Consider the following 22088-nt stretch of genomic DNA (forward strand, 5'->3'; position numbering starts at 1 on the left):
CGGGCTGGTTGGCTATAAATAGGCTATAAATAGCCACCCCCTACAACGACTAGCTGGTTGGCTGCTCCGAGAGAAACTGACATTTGTCATTTGAGAGCGTCCCATCCTCTGAGGACTTTGAGCGAAAATCATCAAGTGAGGAAAAACCCCAAACCCAAACACCTACAAACCCAAAGTGATTGAGCATCACTGAAGAGATTGATCCTGCGTGGATCCGACGCTTGTTATCTTTGAAGACTGTGCTTCTTCCAGACGGTTAGGCGTCATGGTCTGGAGCATCCAAGAGGAAATTGTGGATCGCCGAGTGACCGAGTTTGTGAAGGTTCGGAAGTCACCTGAAAACTTACCATGAGTGATTGGACGAGGTCTGTGTGACCTTAGTTCAAGGAGAATACGGTGAGGACTGTGTGTCCGGGACTGGGTGTCCTCAGGTTTAAATACCTAGCCGCTCCAACCAGATGTACAACTGAGACAGCAGTTGGAACTGGTCTACCAAATCATTGTCTTCACCAAGCCAACTGGTTCTATTTCCTCAACTCTTTCATTTCCTCATTCCTGTATTGTGCAATTGTTCATATCTGTGTTTGAAGACTTTGACTGAAGACTTTCTCAATTTCCTCAGTCTGTTTGTCTTCATCCTGTGTTATCATGTGTTTACGCTTTCTGTACTCTGTGCTTGTTTTCATTTCATCATGATGACTATGCTTGTGCTCTGCTATGCATACTTTTGAGTACTTATTCCGCTGCAAGTAGTTCTTCGCTAAGGAATTTCCTCACCCACAAATTCCTCAGTGAAGAATTTATAAAAATCGCCTATTCACCCCCTCTAGCCGATATAACGCACTTTCAATTGGTATCAGAGCAAGGTACTTCCTTGTTCTGTGTGATTTTGGTTTAACCACCCGGAGTTTTAGTTATGTCGATCACAGGTATGAAGAAAGTGACATGTCCCATCTTTGACGGTCATGATTATCCCAAGTGGAAGGCCATGATGAAGAAGCGCCTCATGGCGATGAATAGCGAGCTGTGGACCGTCACCGAGATTGGTCTTACCGATCTGTGCAAGACGGCGGAAGCTGATGACATTCGCAAGTACCCTATTCTCAACCTCACGGCGAAGGGCGTCATCTGCTCCTGTCTGTCTCAAAATCAGTTCAAGAACGTTATGCATCTCGATCAGGCGAAGCTTATCTGGGACCATCTCTTTGATGTCTATGAAGGTCATCGAACCCATCATGATCCTTGGTTTGAGGACTTCAAGGAATCTCTGAAATCAATGACATTCGAACCAGAATCATCATCCTCCTCACCATGCCTTATGGCAGATGGTGAAAAGGTAACTGAATGCTATCTGTCTAAATCTAGTGATGATGAATCTGATGATGAATTAGGACCCAGTTATGTCAAGCTTGTTTCCCTTGCTGCTAAACAACAAAGAGCTTTGGAAAAGGTTCAAAACATGCTTAGTAAGAGCGATGATATGTTGGGTGAAGAAATGGATCAGTCAAAAGCTTTGGCTGAAAGTCTTCAGAGACTTCATACTAAGTATGACACCCTTCAAGATCAACATAACACTCTCTTATCTGATCATGAGAAGCTTTCTTATGAATTTCTTCAAAGAAAGCAAGATCTAGAGAAGCTAAAAGTGAGTTATGAAGATCTTCAGAAGGAGCGCGATTCATTACTTGCTCAACAAATCAGCGCTGCTCAGGAAGAATTTGTTCCTCCATGTTTGAAATGCATTGAACGTGAATCTGCTAATTCTTCACCTGAATGTTCAAATGCTTGTAATGCTACAAATTCTTCAATTGTCTCTGCTATCACTAATTCCTTATCTGAGAACATTGATAGTATCACTGATGATGCAGGGCTGAAGGAATTGTATATGACAGGCATGTACAAAAGCCTCAAAGGGCATCAGACTCTTTGTGATGTGCTTAAAAACCAGATCCTCAGCAGGAACCCTAGGAAAGAGGGTATTGCCTTTGAGAGGAAACTCAATGCTGATGGTGCATATTGGAAGCCTGAGCAGTACCCCAAAACCTCATGGGTTGCTGCAAAGGGACCTTCAGTTGATCCATCTAATTTATCTGGCTTTACATATGAATCTTCTCATTCTTCTGATGAGTCAGTTGACTCCAACTATAAACTGTTCAAAAATCAGAATGGTGAAGTATTTGCTAGATATGTTGGCACTAACTGCAGGAACGGTTCCCCTGTTGGAAATATGCCCTAGAGGCAATAATAAAAGGTTATTATTATATTTCTTTGTTCATGATAATCGTCTATTATTCATGCTATAATTGTATTGTCCGGAAATCGTAATACATGTGTGAATACATAGACCACAACGTGTCCCTAGTAAGCCTCTAGTTGACTAGCTCGTTGATCAACAGATAGTCATGGTTTCCTGACTATGGACATTGGATGTCATTGATAACGGGATCACATCATTAGGAGAATGATGTGATGGACAAGACCCAATCCTAAGCATAGCATAAAAGATCGTGTAGTTTCGTTTGCTAGAGCTTTTCCAATGTCAAGTATCTTTTCCTTAGACCATGAGATCGTGCAACTCCCGGATACCGTAGGAGTGCTTTGGGTGTGCCAAACGTCACAACGTAACTGGGTGACTATAAAGGTGCATTACGGGTATCTCCGAAAGTGTCTGTTGGGTTGGCACGGATCGAGACTGGGATTTGTCACTCCGTGTGACGGAGAGGTATCTCTGGGCCCACTCGGTAATGCATCATCATAATGAGCTCAATGTGACTAAGGCGTTAGTCACGGGATCATGCATTGCGGTACGAGTAAAGAGACTTGCCGGCAACGAGATTGAACAAGGTATTGGGATACCGACGATCGAATCTCGGGCAAGTAACATACCGATTGACAAAGGGAATTGCATACGGATTGATTGAATCCTCGACACCGTGGTTCAACCGATGAGATCATCGTGGAACATGTGGGAGCCAACATGGGTATCCAGATCCCGCTGTTGGTTATTGACCAGAGAGGCGTCTCGGTCATGTCTGCATGTCTCCCGAACCCGTAGGGTCTACGCACTTAAGGTCCGGTGACGCTAGGGTTGTAGAGATATATGTATGCGGAAACCCGAAAGTTGTTCGGAGTCCCGGATGAGATCCCGGATGTCACGAGAGGTTCCGGAATGGTCCGGAGGTGAAGAATTATATATAGGAAGTCAAGTTTCGGCCACCGGGAAAGTTTCGGGGGTTACCGGTATTGTACCGGGACCACCGGAAGGGTCCCGGGGGTCCACCGGGTGGGGCCACCTATCCCGGAGGGCCCCGTGGGCTGAAAGTGGAAGGTAACCAGCCCTTAGTGGGCTGGGGCGCCCCCCTTGGGCCTCCCCCCATGCGCCTAGGGTTGGGAACCCTAGGGGGGAGCTTCCCCCTTGCCTTGGGGGGCAAGGCAACCCCTTCCCCCCTTGGCCGCCGCGCCCCCTTGGAGATCCCATCTCCCAGGGCTGGCGCACCCCCCAGGGGCCTATATAAAGGGGGGAGGGAGGGCAGCAACCTACAGCCTTGGGCGCCTCCCTCCTCCCCTGCAACACCTCTCTCTCTCTCTCGCAGAAGCTCGGCGAAGCCCTGCCGGAGAGCCGCTACATCCACCACCACGCCGTCGTGCTGTTGGATCTCCATCAACCTCTCCTTCCCCCTTGCTGGATCAAGAAGGAGGAGACGTCGATGCACCGTACGTGTGTTGAACGCGGAGGTGCCGTCCGTTCGGCACTCGGTCATCGGTGATTTGGATCATGGCGAGTACGACTCCGTCATCCACGTTCATTGGAACGCTTCCGCTCGCGATCTACAAGGGTATGTAGATGCACTCCTTTCCCCTCGTTGCTAGTAGACTCCATAGATGCATCTTGGTGAGCGTAGGAAAATTTAAAAATTATGCTACGATTCCCAACAGTGGCATCATGAGCCAGGCCTATGCGTAGTTACTATGCACGAGTAGAACACAAAGCAGTTGTGGGCGTTGAGTTTGCCAATTCTTCTTGCCGCTACTAGTCTTTTCTTGTTTCGGCGGCATTTTAGGATGAAGCGGCCCGGACCGACCTTACACGTACACTTACGTGAGACAGGTTCCACCGACTGACATGCACTAGATGCATAAGGTGGCTAGCGGGTGTCTGTCTCTCCAACTTTAGTCGAAACGGATTCGATGAAAAGGTTCCTTATGAAGGGTAAATAGAAATTGGCAAATCACGTTGTGGTCATACGTAGGTAAGAAACATTCTTGCTAGAAACCTACAAACCACGTAAAAAAACTTGCAACAACAATTAGAGGACGTCTAACTTGTTTTTGCAGCAAGTGCTATGTGATGTGATATGGCCAGAAGATGTGATGAATGATATATGTGATGTATGAGATTGATCATATTCTTGTAATAGGAATCACGACTTGCATGTCGATGAGTATGACAACCGGCAGGAGCCATAGGAGTTGTCTTTATTATTTTGCATGACCTGCGTGTCATTGAATAACGCCATGTAAATTACTTTACTTTGTTGCTAAACGGGTTAGCCATAGAAGTAGAAGTAATCGTTGGCGTGACGACTTCATGAAGACACAATGATGGAGATCATGATGATGGAGATCATGGTGTCATGCCGGTGACAAAGATGATCATGGTGCCCCGAAGATGGAGATCAAAGGAGCATGATGATATTGGCCATATCATGTCACTATTTGATTGCATGTGATGTTTATCATGTTTTTGCATCTTATTTGCTTAGAACGATGGTAGCAAGTAGGATGATCCCTTATAATAATTTCAAGAAAGTGTTCACCCTAACTGTGCACCGTTGCGAAGGTTCGTTGTTTCGAAGCACCACGTGATGATCGGGTGTGATAGATTCTAACGTTCGAATACAACGGGTGTTGACGAGCCTAGCATGTACAGACATGGCCTCGGAACACACGCAATACACTTAGGTTGACTTGACGAGCCTAGCATGTACAGACATGGCCTCGGAACACGGAGGACCGAAAGGTCGAGCATGAGTCGTATAGAAGATACGATCAACATGGAGATGTTCACCGATCTTGACTAGTCCGTCTCACGTGATGATCGGACACGGCCTAGTTAAGCTCGGATCATGTTTCAGTTAGATGACGAGAGGGATGTCTATCTGAGTGGGAGTTCATTAAATAATTTGATTAGATGAACTCAATTATCATGAACTTAGTCTAAAATCTTTACACTATGTCTTGTAGATCAAATGGCCAACGTTGTCCTCAATTTCAACGCGTTCCTAGAGAAAACCAAGCTGAAAGATGATGGCAGCAACTATACGGACTGGGTCCGGAACCTGAGGCTCATCCTTATAGTAGCCAAGAAAGATTATGTCTTAGAAGCACCGCTAGGTGATGCACCAATCCCACAGAACCAAGACGTTATGAACGCTTGGCAATCACGTGCTGATGATTACTCCCTCGTTCAGTGCGGCATGCTTTACAGCTTAGAACCGGGTCTCCAAAAGCGTTTTGAGAAACATGGAGCATATGAGATGTTCGAGGAGCTGAAACTGGTTTTTCAAGCTCATGCCCGGGTCGAGAGATATGATGTCTCCGACAAGTTCTTCAGCTGTAAAATGGAGGAGAATAGTTCTGTTAGTGAGCACATACTCAGAATGTCTGGGTTGCACAACCGCTTGTCTCAGCTGGGAGTTAATCTCCCGGATGACGCGGTCATTGACAGAATCCTCCAGTCGCTTCCACCAAGCTACAAGAGCTTTGTGATGAACTACAATATGCAGGGGATGGAAAAGACCATTCCTTAAGTATATTCAATGCTGAAATCAGCGGAAGGGGAGATCAGAAAAGAACATCAAGTGTTGATGGTGAATAAAACCACCAAGTTCAAGAAGGGCAAGGGTAAGAAGAACTTCAAGAAGGACGGCAAGGGAGTTGCCGCGCCCGGTAAACCAGTTACTGGGAAGAAGTCAAAGAATGGACCCAAACCCGGGACTGAGTGCTTTTATTGCAAGGGAAGTGGTCACTGGAAGCGGAACTGCCCCAAATATTTAGCGGACAAGAAGACGGCCGGCAACACCCAAGGTATATGTGATATACAAGTAATTGATGTGTACCTTACCAGTACTCGTAGTAGCTCCTGGGTATTTGATACCGGTGCCGTTGCTCATATTTGTAACTCAAAGCAGGAACTACGGAATAAACGGAGACTGGCAAAGGACGAGGTGACGATGCGCGTCGGGAATGGTTCCAAGGTCGATGTGATCGCTGTCGGCACGCTACCTCTGCATCTACCCATGGGATTAGTTTTAAACCTCAATAATTGTTATTTAGTGCCAGCTTTGAGCATGAACATTGTATCTGGATCTCGTTTAATTCGAGATGGCTACTCATTTAAATCCGAGAATAATGGTTGTTCTATTTATTTGAGAGATATGTTTTATGGTCATGCCCCGCTGGTCAATGGTTTATTTTTGATGAATCTCGAACGTGATGTTACACATGTTCATAGTGTGAATACCAAAAGATGTAAAGTTGATAACGATAGTCCCACATACTTGTGGCACTGCCGCCTTGGTCACATTGGTGTCAAGCGCATGAAGAAGCTCCATGCTGATGGACTTTTGGAGTCTCTTGATTACGAATCATTTGACACGTGCGAACCATGCCTCATAGGTAAGATGACCAAGACTCCGTTCTCCGGAACAATGGAGCGAGCAACCAACCTATTGGAAATCATACATACTGATGTGTGTGGTCCAATGAGTGTTGAGGCTCGCGGAGGATATCGTTATGTTCTCACTCTCACTGATGATTTAAGTAGATATGGATATGTCTACCTGATGAAACACAAGTCTGAAACCTTTGAAAAGTTCAAAGAATTTCAGAGTGAGGTTGAGAATCAACGTGACAAGAGATAAAATTCCTACGATCAGATCGTGGTGGAGAATATTTAAGTCACGAGTTTGGTGCACACTTAAGGAAATGTGGAATAGTTTCACAACTCACGCCGCCTGGAACACCTCAGAGAAATGGTGTGTCCGAACGTCGTAATCGCACTCTATTGGATATGGTGCGATCTATGATGTCTCTTACCGATTTACCGCTCTCATTTTGGGGTTATGCTTTAGAGACTGCCGCATTCACTTTAAATAGGGCTCCGTCGAAATCCGTTGAGACGACACCGTATGAATTATGGTTTGGGAAGAAACCTAAGCTGTCGTTTCTAAAAGTTTGGGGATGCGATGCTTATGTCAAGAAACTTCAACCTGAAAAGCTCGAACCCAAATCGGAAAAATGCGTCTTCATAGGATACCCTAAGGAAACTATTGGGTACACCTTCTACCTCAGATCCGAAGGCAAGATCTTCGTTGCCAAGAATGGGTCCTTTCTAGAGAAGGAGTTTCTCTCGAAAGAATTGAGTGGGAGGAAAGTGGAACTTGATGAGGTGATAGTCACCCCTTCCGAACCGGAAAGTAGCGCAGCGCGGGAAAATGTTCCTGTGGTGCCTACACCGACTGGGGAGGAAGTTAATGATGATGATCATGAAGCTTCGGATCAAGTTACTGAACTTCGTAGGTCCACAAGGACACGTTCCGCACCAGAGTGGTACGGCAACCCTGTCCTGGAAATCATGTTGTTAGACAACGGTGAACCTTCAAACTATGAAGAAGCGATGGCGGGCCCGGATTCCGACAAATGGCTAGAAGCCATGAAATCCGAGATAGAATCCATGTATGAAAACAAAGTATGGACTTTGACTGACTTGCCCGATGAGCGGCGAGCCATAGAAAACAAATGGATCTTTAAGAAGAAGACGGACGCGGATGGTAATGTGACCATCTACAAAGCTCGACTTGTCGCTAAGGGTTATCGACAAGTTCAAGGGGTTGACTACGATGAGACTTTCTCACCCGTAGCGAAGCTGAAGTCCGTCCGAATCATGTTAGCAATTGCCGCATACTATGATTATGAGATATGGCAGATGGACGTCAAAACGGCATTCCTTAACGGCTTTCTTAAGGAAGAGTTGTATATGATGCAGCCGGAAGGTTTTGTCGATCCTAAGAATGCTAACAAAGTATGCAAGCTCCAGCGCTCAATCTATGGGCTGGTGCAAGCATCTCGGAGTTGGAACATTCGCTTTGATGAGATGATCAAAGCGTTTGGGTTTACACAGACTTATGGAGAAGCCTGTGTTTACAAGAAAGTGAGTGGGAGCTCTGTAGCATTTCTCATATTATATGTGGATGACATACTATTGATGGGAAATGATATAGAATTCTTGGAAAGTATAAAGGCCTATTTGAATAAGTGTTTTTCAATGAAGGACCTTGGAGAAGCTGCTTATATATTAGGCATCAAAATCTATAGAGATAGATCAAGACGCCTCATTGGTCTTTCACAGAGTACATACCTTGACAAGATATTGAAGAAGTTCAGTATGGATCAGTCCAAGAAGGGGTTCTTGCCTGTATTGCAAGGTGTGCAATTGAGCACGGCTCAATGCCCGACCACGGCAGAAAATATAGAAGAGATGAGTGTCATCCCCTATGCCTCGGCCATAGGGTCTATTATGTATGCCATGCTGTGTACCAGACCTGATGTAAACCTTGCCGTAAGTTTGGTAGGAAGGTACCAAAGTAATCCCGGCAAGGAACACTGGACAGCGGTCAAGAATATCCTGAAGTACCTGAAGAGGACTAAGGACATGTTTCTCATTTATGGAGGTGACGAAGAGCTCGTCGTAAAGGGTTACGTCGACGCTAGCTTCGACACAGATCTGGATGACTCGAAGTCACAGACCGGATATGTGTATATTTTGAATGGAGGAGCAGTAAGCTGGTGCAGTTGCAAGCAAAGCGTCGTGGCGGGATCTACATGTGAAGCGGAGTACATGGCAGCCTCGGAGGCAGCACAGGAAGCAGTCTGGATGAAGGAGTTCATTACCGACCTAGGGGTGATTCCCAATGCGTCGGGCCCAATGACTCTCTTCTGTGACAACACTGGAGCTATTGCCCTTGCGAAGGAGCCCAGGTTTCACAGGAAGACCAGGCATATCAAGCGTCGCTTCAACTCCATTCGTGAAAGTGTTCAAAAATGGAGACATAGATATTTGTAAAGTACATACGGACCTGAATGTAGCAGATCCGTTGACTAAACCTCTCCCTAGGGCAAAACATGATCAACACCAGGACGCAATGGGTGTTCGATTCATCACAATGTAACTAGATTATTGACTCTAGTGCAAGTGGGAGACTGTTGGAAATATGCCCTAGAGGCAATAATAAAAGGTTATTATTATATTTCTTTGTTCATGATAATCGTCTATTATTCATGCTATAATTGTATTGTCCGGAAATCGTAATACATGTGTGAATACATAGACCACAACGTGTCCCTAGTAAGCCTCTAGTTGACTAGCTCGTTGATCAACAGATAGTCATGGTTTCCTGACTATGGACATTGGATGTCATTGATAACGGGATCACATCATTAGGAGAATGATGTGATGGACAAGACCCAATCCTAAGCATAGCATAAAAGATCGTGTAGTTTCGTTTGCTAGAGCTTTTCCAATGTCAAGTATCTTTTCCTTAGACCATGAGATCGTGCAACTCCCGGATACCGTAGGAGTGCTTTGGGTGTGCCAAACGTCACAACGTAACTGGGTGACTATAAAGGTGCATTACGGGTATCTCCGAAAGTGTCTGTTGGGTTGGCACGGATCGAGACTGGGATTTGTCACTCCGTGTGACGGAGAGGTATCTCTGGGCCCACTCGGTAATGCATCATCATAATGAGCTCAATGTGACTAAGGCGTTAGTCACGGGATCATGCATGCGGTACGAGTAAAGAGACTTGCCGGCAACGAGATTGAACAAGGTATTGGGATACCGACGATCGAATCTCGGGCAAGTAACATACCGATTGACAAAGGGAATTGCATACGGATTGATTGAATCCTTGACACCGTGGTTCATCCGATGAGATCATCGTGGAACATGTGGGAGCCAACATGGGTATCCAGATCCCGCTGTTGGTTATTGACCGGAGAGGCGTCTCGGTCATGTCTGCATGTCTCCCGAACCCGTAGGGTCTACACACTTAAGGTCCGGTGACGCTAGGGTTGTAGAGATATATGTATGCGGAAACCCGAAAGTTGTTCGGAGTCCCGGATGAGATCCCGGACATCACGAGAGGTTCCGGAATGGTCCGGAGGTGAAGAATTATATATAGGAAGTCAAGTTTCGGCCATCGGGAAAGTTTCGGGGGTTACCGGTATTGTACCGGGACCACCGGAAGGGTCCCGGGGGTCCACCGGGTGGGGCCACCTATCCCGGAGGGCCCCGTGGGCTGAAAGTGGAAGGGAACCAGCCCTTAGTGGGCTGGGGCGCCCCCCTTGGGCCTCCCCCCATGCGCCTAGGGTTGGGAACCCTAGGGGGGGGAGCTTCCCCCTTGCCTTGGGGGGCAAGGCAACCCCTTCCCCCCTTGGCCGCCGCCCCCGCCCCCTTGGAGATCCCATCTCCCAGGGCTGGCGCACCCCCCCAGGGGCCTATATAAAGGGGGGAGGGAGGGCAGCAACCTACAGCCTTGGGCGCCTCCCTCCTCCCCTGCAACACCTCTCTCTCTCTCGCAGAAGCTCGGCGAAGCCCTGCCGGAGAGCCGCTACATCCACCACCACGCCGTCGTGCTGTTGTATCTCCATCAACCTCTCCTTCCCCCTTGCTGGATCAAGAAGGAGGAGACGTCGCTGCACCGTACGTGTGTTGAACGCGGAGGTGCCGTCCGTTCGGCACTCGGTCATCGGTGATTTGGATCACGGCGAGTACGACTCCGTCATCCACGTTCATTGGAACGCTTCCGCTCGCGATCTACAAGGGTATGTAGATGCACTCCTTTCCCCTCGTTGCTAGTAGACTCCATAGATGCATCTTGGTGAGTGTAGGAAAATTTTGAAATTATGCTACGATTCCCAACATCCCCTATGAAGAAAATTTGGGTTCCCAAAAGGTGCCTTGAAAGTCTTCAGGTGAATGTCCTCATGACACCACCTGTGAGGAATAGGAACCCCAGATCAAATTCTTCATATGGACCAAATTCTTCATATGGATCCAAGTCCTCATACGGACCAAATTCCTCACGTGGATCAAATTCCTCAAAAGGATCAAAGTCCTCATATGAACATCATTGTGCTAACAACTCTGTTTCGCAGGGAAGAGCCAAGGGCTATGAATATGAGCATTATTCTTCTAATCATTATGCTCATAAGTCCTCGAAGAATTTCTCTGCTTATTCATATGCTTACCCTAACTCCTCTTATGTGAAACGAAATGGATTGGCTTCTATGCCACCCTTCTCTTATGGAGCTCGCAGAGTGATGAACTCTTTCTCACCCCTTCAGATGTGGGTGGTGAAGAAAAAACTAATCTCTTCTGCAGGGTCAGGTCTCCAGACGTACTTGAACGTCTGAAGAATTTGCTGGAGACCTGAAGTATGCCTGAAAGGACGCAGGCTAATCGTGAAGAAATGAACTTTCATTTCTCACGTCCTCATACTGCTTTATCTGTTCTATTGCTTGATGAAATTGGTCTGATGAATTGACGTCATATTCTTCACTGATGAAGTATATGAGTTCGTAAGCTGCACTAATTCATCTGCAGGATGATCAACCCAAAGCCACTGAGTGGGTCCTCGATAGTGGATGTACAAATCACATGACTGGTGACAAGAATCTATTGATTGATGCTCCCTTATCACCATCGCATCTGAAGCATATCATCTTCGCTGACAAAGGAAAAAGTCAGTCTTCGAAGGCTTTAGGAGAGGAGACTTGTATATTGTTGATTTCTCTACAGGACCGCAACCAGCCCTGTGCCTACTTGCAAAAGCTTCAGAAGGATGGCTATGGCATCGACGACTTGGTCATGCAGGCATGAGGAATTTGCACACGCTTGCGAAGAAGAAGCATGTCATTGGCATTGAGAATGTCAAATTCCTCAAGGATCACCTATGTGGAGCTTGTGAAGCTGGAAAGATGACCAAGGCTAAGCATCCAGCGAAGACTATCATGACCACTACTCGACCATTCGAATTGCTTCACATGGACCTCTTTGGTCCTAACCATTACTCAGCTGTCACAAATGACGCATCTCTCTATGGGCTTCTTATTGTTGATGATTACTCTCGTTACACATGGGTACACATTGTTACTTACAAACATGAAGTGCAGGAAGTCTTCAAACGATTTTCCTCGAGGGCTTCAACCAACTTTGGTGTGAAGATCAAGCACATCAGAAGTGACAATGGAACTGAGTTCAAGAATTCTGGTCTTGATGACTATCTTGATGAACTTGGTATTAGTCATGACTTATCTGCTCCTTACACTCCTCAGCAAAATGGCGTCGTGGAGCGCAAGAACAGAACTCTTGTTGAGATGGCTCGCACTATGCTTGATGAGTACAAGACGCCTCGTCACTTCTGGATTGAGGCAATTTATACCGCGTGCCACATCATCAACAGGGCATATCTTCACAATTTCTTCAAGAAGACTGCCTATGAACTCCTCACTGACAAAAAACCCAATGTGAGTTATTTCAAAGTCTTCGGTGCTAAATGTTGGATTAGAGATCCTCATCACAATGCTAAATTTGCACTGAAAGCACATGAAGGTTTTATGCTTGGTTACGGAAAGGACTCGCACACCTACAGAGTCTTCAACACCGTTCTTCACAAGGTTGTTGAAACTGTAGATGTGCGGTTAGATGAAACTAATGGCTCGCAAAGAGAGCACCTACCCTCTGTGATAGATGAACCAGCACCTGAGGAAACTATCAAGTTCAAGGCTACTGAGGATGTCATTCCTACCAAAGAATCTGCTGAAGAATTCATTCCAGAACGTGAAGAACGTCGAGCTAATGCACCTGAAGAAATTGCTGAAGAAAATGGTGCTGAAGAAAATGCTGATCAAATTTCTCGACGACAACCTACTCATCCTCGCGTTGCAAAAGAAGTGCAAGTTGAGAAGATCATCGATGACATTGAAGCACCAGGTCCTCTCACACGCTCAAAAGCTTCACATTTATCTAACTTTTGTGGGCACTATGCTTTTGTCTCTATCTCAGAGCCCACTAAGGTAGATGAAGCATTTCTGGAGCCTGAGTGGATTCAGGTCATGCAAGAAGAATTACATCAGTTCAAGCTCAACAACGTTTGGGAACTGGTCAATCGTCCAGATCCTCGCAAACACAATATCATTGGCACAAAGTGGATCTACCGCAACAAGCAAGATGAAAATGGCCTTGTGGTGAGGAATAAGGCACGGCTAGTAGCTCAAGGCTACACACAGGCTGAAGGAATTGATTTCGATGAAACTTTTGCACCTGTTGCTAGACTTGAAGCTATTCGCATATTACTTGCTTATGCTAACCATCATGATATCACCTTATATCAAATGGATGTGAAAAGTGCATTCCTCAATGGTAAGCTTGAGGAAGAAGTATATGTTGCTCAACCCCCAGGTTTTGAAGATCCTAAGCATCCTGACAAAGTCTTCAGACTAAATAAGGCCCTCTATGGCCTCAAGCAGGCCCCTCGGGCGTGGTATGATACTTTGAAGGAATTCCTCATGAAGAAAGGCTTCAAACCCGGTTCACCCGACCCTACTCTTTTCACTAAATCATATGATGATGAATTGTTTGTATGCCAAATATATGTTGATGACATCATCTTTGGCTGTACTGACCAACGTTATAGTGATGAATTTGCCTATATGATGAGTGAAGAATATTAAATGTCTATGATGGGAGAGTTGAAATTCTTCTTAGGTCTTCAAATTCGTCAACAGCGCAATGGCATATTCATATCTCAGGAGAAATACCTCAAGTATGTATTGAGGAAATTCGGCATGCAGGATTGCAAAGGCGTCAAAATTCCTATGCCCACTAATGGCCATCTGTGCACTAATGAAAATGGTATTGACTTCGATCAAAAGGTATACCGCTCCATGAGGAGTAGATTGTCTTATTAGCTCACTATAAGGACCCATGTTCAGTTTGCTAGCTACTGCCTTTCCTTAACAAATTCTAGTGAATTGTGCTATCTACTTTTACCATGCAATCTTTTGCTATAGTGTATATGTTCTGTATGTCGTGCAATGTGGTGTTCAGTTAACTGCTTGATTCAATTCTGCAAATGTGATGTTCAATTCTTCAGGGTGCAATATTTCCAAGTTGTTAAGCATGCTTGGTTTGGTTAACTGTCTGATCTTCTATTACGAGTATGTTATATTGTGCAATGTCGTTCTCAGTTAGCGTTTGGTTCATTTGTTGTGGTGTTTAGTTAACTGCTTGGTTCAATTCTGCAATGCGATGTTCAATTGTTGTGGCTGCATTCTGGTATTGTATACCATGTGAGGAATAAATCAAATTTGGCTGTACTAAATACATGAGAAACAAATACAATTGCTATATTTCCAAGTTGTTAAGCATGCTTGGTTTGGTTAACTGTCTGATCTTCTATTAGGAGTATGTTATATTGTGCAATGTGGTGCTCAATTAACGTTTGGTTCATTTGTTGTGGTGTTTAATTAACTGCTTGGTTCAATTCTGCAATGCGATGTTCAACTGTTGTGGCTGCATTCTGTTATTGTATACCATGGGAGGAATAAATCGAATTTGGCTGCACTTAATAAATGAGAAACATATACAAGTGCTATATTTCCTAGTTCTTAATCATGCTTGGTTTGGATAAATGGGTTTTCCTAGTTCTTAATCATGCTTGGTTTGGATAATTGTGTTATCCTGTGTTTACGCTTTCTGTACTGTGTGCTTGTTTTCATTTCATCATGATGACTATGCTTGTGCTCTGCTATGATACTTTTGAGTACTTATTCCGCTGCAAGTAGTTCTTCGCTAAGGAATTTCCTCACCCACAAATTCCTCAGTGAAGAATTTATAAAAATTGCCTATTCACCCCCCCTCTAGTCGATATAACGCACTTTCACTCCATCTTTTGACAAATCGCAGTGTTACAAGGTTGGCAAATGGCAATGTTACTACATCAACAAATGTCAATCTTTCTAGTTTGACAAATGGCAGCATACCCAATATGACAGATGCAAATCGCACCAAATTGTTTGTAAGTGGTTCACACGGGTCATCCAAAAGAGCCGTTTGTGTTCAAGAGATGCACAAATCCTACTCTCACTTTGCATACGGGTGTTCTATCTAAAACGTTTGTGATCAAGAGCCATTAAAACCTATAGCCATTAAAACCAAGACACGTGGCGTCACGTGAATGGTTAACATAACGCACACGGTTTGAATTATACAAACGTTTGAGATATTAAAGTGGCAGCTATTTTTTCAAAATGCCTTTGTTGGCTGTTATTCGAGTGCGCCTTCTCTCAAAATGGACACGAAAAATACCACAACATGTGGGGTGCCATTCCATTATAGCATGCAAGTTTCATGAATTTCATACGAGTTTTGGATTTACTAGAATTTAAAAACGAAGTATCTCAACGTTTTGCCGGCAATCAACGGTGCCCTGGTATTTGAAATTCATTCCCATTTCTTGCATTGGACCTAAGCATGCACCCAAGGACAAAGATTTGATTTTTTAACCAATTTATATGCACTGGACCATGTGCATGTAGTTCAAATTTCAATTATGCACATAAATGCATTGAGAACTCAGTTAATGCATAAAAATGTCCAAACGAACCCTAAAAATCATTAAAAAATAACACAACACTCCTGTTATTCTATGTTGACGCGAGAAAAAATTTGAAAGCAATAAGAGGCAATGGATATCGTTTCGTCCCCAAAGGTGGGGCGTTCCCTACTGAAACCATCATGCTTGTTGTGAGAAGCATATACCCAAACCTGCCCCAAATGGGACAAAAAATTTACCACGACATGTTGCCGGTCCATGATAGCATGCCAAGTTTCATGAATTTCAGACGGGTTTTGGATTTACTAGAATTTAAAAACCAGGTATCTCAATGTTTGCGGCCGAGTGACGGTGGCAGGGTATTTGACATTCATTCCCATTTCTTGCATGGGACCTAAGCATGCACCCAAGGACAAAGATTTGATTTTTTAACCAATTTATATGCACTGGAGCATGTGCATGTAGTTCAAATTTGAATTATGCACATAAATGCATTGAAAACTCACTTAATGCATAAAAATGTCCAAACAAACCCCGAAAAATCACAAAAAATAACACAACACTCCTGTTGTTCTATGTTGACACGAGAAAAAAAATTGAAATCAATAAGAGGCAATGGATACCGTTTCGTCCCCAAAGGTGGGGCGTTCCCTACTGAAACCATCATGCTTGTTGTGAGAAGCTCTGGTTTGTGAGAAGCATATACCCAAACCTGCCCCAAATGGGACAAAAAATTACCACGGCATGTTGATGCCGCTCCATGATAGGATGCCAAGTTTCATGAATTTCAGACGAGTTTTGGATTTACTAGAATTTAAAACCATGTATCTCAATGTTTGCGGCCGAGTGACGGTGGCAGGGTGTTTGACATTCATTCTCATTTCTTGCATGGGACCTAAGCATGCACCCAAGGACAAAGATTTGATTTTTCAACCAATTTATATGCACTAGAGCATGTGCATGTAGTTCAAATTTAAATTATGCACATAAATGCATTGAAAACTCACTTAATGCATACAAATGTCCAAACGAACCCCGAATAATTCCAATTCTTTTATGACACACATATAGTTGCATGTTCACTGCAGATAAAAAGGTCTAGCAATTCAAACACCGTCCATGGCCGCTGTGACCCCATTATGTAATTCAAATCAAGACGAAAAATCAAGTAGATCCCACACAGTTTATTATAACCAACCGTGTGAGATGCAACACAAAATATCTTGGAGCACCGTCGGAGTATAGTACGCATATGACTTACGCGAGAAGGTGCGACGCCTACAGTCCACAGCCCGCTCTGAATAAGGGACCGTGTCTGGTGACACTTTGCGCGCCAGTTTTTTCGCTGAAGCAATTCCAAATTTTTGGCTTCCGTGGAAATATCTTCCTCCCCGCCCCCTCCCCCTTACCAAAAGCCACATTTCCCCTGTTTCCGCCTTCCTTTCCAAGTTGAAACCTTCACTCCTTGCTTGCAGCGCCGCCTCCTCGCCGGCGACCCTCCTTCACGCTGCTCGGCCTCGCCTATCCAGGCAGGTAATCCACACCCGACCCCCATCCTCCTCCTCCTTCCACATCCCACATGCCCCGACCGCCGGCGCGAGCGCAACACCTTCCACCCAAATCACCGACCCCTCCACCAAATAAGCGCCGGCCTAAGCCATGGTGCATGCCAGTATAGCCAGGATCTCAAGGAGCATTTGGCAGCGGAGAAGCAAATCGCGGGCGCACGCGCGGATGAGGTCGCGATGGCTGCCATTCGTGCTGACCCCCAGGTCTTGGAGGAGCACCTCGCCGTCGAGGCCACCATTGACAACTCGCGTGCGCACGCCGTGACGCGGTTGGCTGCTTTAAACGACAGTTCGTGGCATTTTCTCGAGGCCACCGTCAGTGCCTTCAACGAAGACTACGAGGTGTTTTCTCAGCGTGCACGTGCTTACCTCATCTCAAGAGCCAGCAGGTTGGTGCCCGGAGCGGCTCTGGCAAATCACCACTACAACGAGGGCACCCACAATGCGGAGGCCTCGCCCTCTTCCATGTACAAGGAGCCAATCGTCATCGATATCTCTGGCAATGAGGAGTAGCTTGTCTTATTAGCTCACTATAAGGACCCATGTTCAGTTTGCTAGCTACTGCCTTTCCTTAACAAATTCTAGTGAATTGTGCTATCTATTTTTACCATGCAATCTTTTGCTATAGTGTATATGTTCTATATGTCATGCAATGTGGTGTTCAGTTAACTGCTTGATTCAATTCTGCAAATGTGATGTTCAATTCTTCAGGGTGCAATATTTCCAAGTTGTTAAGCATGCTTGGTTTGGTTAACTGTCTGATCTTCTATTACGAGTATGTTATATTGTGCAATGTCGTTCTCAGTTAGCGTTTGGTTCATTTGTTGTGGTGTTTAGTTAACTGCTTGGTTCAATTTTGCAATGTGATGTTCAATTGTTGTGGCTGCATTCTGTTATTGTATACCATGTGAGGAATAAATCAAATTTGGCTGTACTAAATACATGAGAAACAAATACAATTGCTATATTTCCAAGTTGTTAAGCATGCTTGGTTTGGTTAACTGTCTGATCTTCTATTAGGAGTATGTTATATTGTGCAATGTGGTGCTCAATTAACATTTGGTTCATTTGTTGTGGTGTTTAGTTAACTGTTTGGTTCAATTCTGTAATGCGATGTTCAATTGTTGTGGCTGCATTCTGTTATTGTATACCATGGGAGGAATAAATCGAATTTGGCTGCACTTAATACATGAGAAACATATACAAGTGCTATATTTCCTAGTTCTTAATCCTAGTTCTTAATGTGCTTATTTATCATCAACATATTTTATGATAGCATGCGAACCCTTACGTAACCTGATGACTAACTACCTTATATGTGTTGCAGGGAAACAATGGGTAGCACTGAGGTTTACAAGATGGTACTAACTATTATACCTTGCCTTTTTTATTTCTTTGCCCCATTTCCAATATAGAGAAGATATTTATGCACATCCTTGTTTTCAGGGTTCACTGATGATTACCTCTCAAACCACCTCTGTGGTCAGGAGGCGATGAAAGTTTTCATACAACACCCATGGTTCAATATTGAAGTGTTCCTGAAGAGGTCGAAGGATGGACGGTCAAACATCCACAGGCACTGGCCTAAAGTTGCAAAGACCTTCAACATGAATGAAGGCTCAATATTCGCCTTCCGCTTCAGCAATTTTCCAGATGAGATGCATCTCTCTATGTACTGTCTATGATGCTAATTTCGAAAGGTTATAGATGTTGCATGTGAAACTTGCTGCTAGTGCAGTTGTGTAATAGGGTAGCTGAGTGCTGAAGCTATATCATGTTGTACTCCGATGTATTTCAATTATGAAATCCTGCTTCCTTAATATGGGAATGGAATATATTATCTGCTTAATATGAATGTCAATTAGATTAGTAAATGGATTATTAATAATAGGGTAATTAGCCCGCTAATTGGGTTTTCCTATTGCAAACGGTTATTGAGAAAACACCGTGGGCGATGACCTCAGGCAATGCACACAGTTTCTAGGAATAAACCATGTTGGATCAATGAACAATCACACACGACATTCTCTTGAAAACTGTTTGCGTTATGCCACCTTGCGCAAACGTTTTCTTTGGAGTGACTGTGTGGGATGTATATACGAACGGAAACGTTTAGCGGTGACTGACTGTGTGGGATGTACTTACAACCGGAAATGATTTCGCCTGTATAATTATATTTTTTTAGCACTACTGTACGTATTTCTGTATTTGAGTGCTCGCGGGTCGCACACGATCTCATTTTGCCGAGCGTGTGTGCCAGGAGGGCATATCCCCGACGGTTTCTGGGTCCTGTGGGAAGGACCCCCCTATCGCCCACACTCACTAGGTGACGGTTCCGAACGCCGTCGTGGAAAGGGGTTAAAATCCGTTTGTATAGCACCGACGCATACCAGTGATCTGATCATAAACTCAAAGTTCATCGGATCCCAACAAACACACTGCAAAAAGAGTTACATCAAATACATCTCCAAGAGACCATTGTATTGAGAATCAAAAGAGAGATAGGAAGCCATCTTTCTACTAACTACGGACCCGTAGGTCTACAATGAACTACTCACGCATCATCGAAGAGGCACCAATGAGGATGATGAACCCCTCCGTGATGGTGTCTAGATTGGATCTGTGGTTTCTGGAACTTGCGGCGGTTGGAATTGATTTTCGTCGGCTCCCGTAGGGTTTCTGGAATATTGGGGTATTTATAGAGCAAAGAGGCGGTGCGGGAGGCCACCAAGGTGGGCACAATCCACCAGGGCGCGCCTGGGACCCCAGGCGCGCCCAGGTGGGTTGTGCCCCCCTCGGGGCGCCCCACTGGTACTTCTTTGGCCCAACGTGTGTCTTCTGGCCCAGAAAAATTCTCCAAAAAGTTTCGCTGCGTTTGGACTCCGTTTGGTATTGATTTTCTGCAGGTAAAAGACAAGCAAAAAACAACAACTGGCACTGGGCACTATGTAAATAGGTTTGTCCCAAAAAATGTTATAAAGTTGCTATAAAATGATTGTAAAACATCCCAGAATGATAATATAATAGCATGGAACAATAAAAAATTATAGATACGTTGGAGACGTATCACATACCAAACAGACCAACTGGAATCGGCGATAAGATGAACAATCAATAGGGTGGCTCAATGACTCCAAAGACAAAGCCCTTAAGGGGGAAACAATATCAAATATATCATTGTCGTGCGATCAATGGTTTCTCTTAGTCTTTCGCCTGGTGCACATGAGATGATACGATGTAGGAGCTTCACAATGACACCTCCAAGGACAAAAATGGCCCCCGAAGGCATCACCATTATCTATGCCGACAAGGCAGGCACAAGACTTTGACCTAAAGCATCACAGACCAGACATCCCCACATATCTTGGTCGCTGACCATCGTAGATCATAAACGAATCCCATGCTATACGTAAATGAATCCCTAACTTCTTATCTAAGCTTCGATGAGCACCCTAAGTCGATCTAATTGACCCTGCGATATCGTACAAAGCTTATATTCCCTTTTAGGATGACCGCCACTCGAGATGGCAGGCCAAGAGCTTGGCCTCGGTGGCGGGCGGATTCTATTGGCGACCGCCGACCATTTGAGGCAGCGGAACTGCGTTTTGGCAGGTGTATGGGATCGCAAGGGGGCAAGGGCGCATGAGCTCGAGGAGGAAGACGCAGGAGGAAGGTGAAATGCGAGCGTAAAGGCCTCCTCACCACTTTGCTTTGCTTTGCTTTGTTTGCCAAATATGAGCCAGACCAGACCACCCCCCATGGCAGGCACCCCCGTCAACCACACGGCGGGAACTACCTCGACTCGAGTAATAGTGCGTGCATAGTTGGATATTCAATGTCAACATCTTATTTTCTTTTCTTTTTCACGCCGCTTTGCTACGATACACATAAGCAGTAACAAGGAACAACACAAGGAGAAGCAGATAACAAGCAATGACAAGCAGTCAACACCACTAGGTAGACCCACAAGAGTACAAGGATATCCAACACCAAGTAATTGAAGAACTAGGAGAGTCACAACTACCGTCCAAGGGCTCCCCAGTACCTAGCCACAACACAACAAAGAGAGGCGCGGACCGTGCCGAAGAGCAATGTTTTGTCGAGACAGTCATGCACCTCCTTTGGGCTAGGCCACATCACGTCTGCCGTCACAATAGAGAGAACCAATACACTATGTGAGGCAAAAAGAAAACTCAAGGCTCGCGATGGGCACCAATTTTTTTGACCACCCATCACCCACTTGATCACCAATGTGGAGGACATCACCAACGTCCTTGAGAGGAACAAGGAGTACCTTGACGAGGAGATGGGCGAGTCGGCAAATTAGTTGCCCACCAGCCACAAAACCTCCCCGTCTGTGGCAGGCAACCTTGGTCCAATCGTGCTGCATGGTAGGCACGCCGGATACGAGCCAAGAGGAAAGCGGCGAGATAGTATTCAGTGATTAGGAGATCAAAGTGCTTGCCAGGCGGTCTTGGACGATCTTGATCATGCTGCAGCCCGGCTAAAAATCCTATCGTCAGTCATAAACACGGTTTCTAAAGAAAAGAAACACTTGGAGCGAAGGGCATCTGAGCTAGAAGAGGCCGAGGGGCTGTGGCGAACTCGCCATCCGATTAGAAAGATCATTTTGGGCAAGGGCAAGGCCGGCCTATCGAGGAAAAGAAGAAAGATGAGCAAAGCAATCGAGATGCCACAGTCACAAGCTCGGAGTCCCATCGCACGCTGGCAGAGAATATGCATTCAGCGGCAGGGGCCCTGGTTAGGATCAACTTCTCAGTTGGACATCCAGACAAGAATCGGTGGGAGAAAGGGTCTCAAGGAGGGAGGCAGCTTGCCACC

The sequence above is a fragment of the Aegilops tauschii genome, chromosome 1 (genome assembly GCF_002575655.3).
Source record: "Aegilops tauschii subsp. strangulata cultivar AL8/78 chromosome 1, Aet v6.0, whole genome shotgun sequence".
In the NCBI taxonomy this organism is placed as follows: domain Eukaryota; kingdom Viridiplantae; phylum Streptophyta; class Magnoliopsida; order Poales; family Poaceae; genus Aegilops; species Aegilops tauschii.